Source organism: Quercus suber, unplaced genomic scaffold, assembly GCF_002906115.3.
Source record: "Quercus suber isolate HL8 unplaced genomic scaffold, Cork oak 2.0 scaffold_239, whole genome shotgun sequence".
Classification (NCBI taxonomy): Eukaryota; Viridiplantae; Streptophyta; class Magnoliopsida; order Fagales; family Fagaceae; genus Quercus; species Quercus suber.
In genome coordinates, this window is record NW_027069696.1 from 771870 (window position 1) to 773843 (window position 1974).

The window sequence follows — 1974 nt, forward strand, 5'->3', positions numbered from 1 at the left end:
TACCATAAGAATTGTACTTCCTGATACATGTCATCGCCTATGCTTATGGTATATCTCAAAAAATGCTACAAAGTAATTTTCCCAATACATGAAAGGAAATATCATCCTAAACTAATCCTGCCTCAATGGAGTAATTTTCCCCATTTGTCGAAACATTCACTAATCCATCATCTTCATATTCAACATCTAAATGTTTGAAACCACATTTCTACTCCATCAAACAGTGCAGAGCAGCCCAGAAACCTATAGACTATGTTCCAGCTTGTTAAGGACAAGATTACCTCTTCATTCAAAGTTTAAATATTAAGATTATACAGTTAGAGGATAACAGCCAAGATTACAACAACTCAGCTCATAGATAACATTTTAGCTTTTGTATATTCGAATTCAAACTATTCATGTGCGTCCATCAAAACACAAACTCTTTAAATGATTAGTTTATAAATACAAAGTGCCTTCATCGTATTTGGTAAGGCAACACAATATCAATTTGCTATTTGACTTCACATGGTATTAGAGCTTTTTGTGACTAATGTCAATCCCTATGGTGAGCTCTTCTTCTTATGCCTCTACCAACACCAATGCTACAACCAATCCATCATTTCACAACCTCATCAACCTTCTCCACAACACTACAATAAAATTAACCTGAGACACTATCTTCTTTGGAAATCTCAGATTGTTCCTTACATTAAAGGTCTTCATCTCTTTGGCTTTCTTGATGGAACCAAACTTGCACCCCCATAATCTATCACTAGTCAATCTTCAAATGGTGCAGCCACTGTCACTACAAATCCTGAATTTCTTTAGTGGCACCTTAACCCACTCTCTCAAACAAAGTAGCAAACACCTCTCCTACTCTCTTGAACTTAGTACACCAGCACCACCATTTCCAAAATTAAGGCTAAGAATAGCAGCATACATTTTGAGCAAATTCACAACATGCGGGTTCCATTTCAGTGTTAAAAATTCACAACATATGGGTTCTATTTCAGTGATACCAATCAACCTATTTCACATTGAACTCATGTTTTCAATCTTCAAAGAAAGACAGCTATTTGAATAGCAATTATACGAACAAGTCCAATTTCGTACTTCACATTAGAGTTTCGTGTGAGTTTGCTTCTTCAGCTTCTAGAAATCTAAAGGAAAAAAGAAATTCAAATCAAAGCCAACATTAAAATAATCTTTTAAAGAAAGCTAACAAAATAAATAAATAAATAAATAATCTTGACAATAAAAAAGAAAATTTTCGCATTTTACCTTCGTCTCATTGTGGCAGTCATTGTTAAGATAGAAGTGGGCATGGGTGCTGTCTCAGACTCTCAGAAATTTGAAAAAAGAACCCGAAACCCGTCTTACTACCAATTCAATACCAAAACCAATCGACAGATCAGCTTCACTGAATGATACCTCACAGTAGTGAAGGTTACGGCATTCTTCACTCTGATGCTTCCGCAGCCATACTTCTTGGGTCTCAATCTATGAGAGAGGATGAAAGTTTGTGTTTTGGAAGAATGAACAGAGGAAACAGAGAGGGAGAGAGAGGGAACAGAGAGAGAGAAAGAGTCAATTTTGAGACGAGCCAAATTTTGTGTTTTGAAATTTGAAATTTATTGGTTTGATTAATCAAAACTAGAGTTAAGTTTATATTTTGTGCGGTTAAGGGCCCGTTTGGTTTGTATTTTCAAACAACATTTTTTAGTTTTTAAACAGCATTTCACGCATTTCAACACACTTTTTCACCCACACGTATTTCAAAAAACTACAAACAACAATTTTCAAACTATTCTACCAAACACCCCCTAAAACTGACATTAGCTAGTTATCCAAATGGCAGACCACCATTGGTTGGGAGGATCACATCAGTACATCCACGTGGTCCTCCATCGTGGCTAATAATTTCTCCCAATTTAGGGTCAACTTTTCTCTTTTGATGCTTCTAAATTGAGCGAAACAAGAGAAAGTTTAATT

At 35.6% G+C, this 1974-nt stretch overlaps 1 long non-coding RNA gene across 1 annotated transcript; it reads right to left on the reverse strand.

Moving 5' to 3' along the window:
• Positions 1-395: 395 nt before the first annotated feature.
• On the reverse strand, positions 396-1657 carry LOC136070528 (uncharacterized). Its single transcript, XR_010631750.1, has 2 exons — positions 1264-1657; positions 396-1142 (listed from the first exon to the last, which is right to left on the reverse strand). It is a non-coding gene; the product is annotated as an uncharacterized LOC136070528 (long non-coding RNA).
• Between the last annotated feature and the right edge of the window lie 317 nt (positions 1658-1974).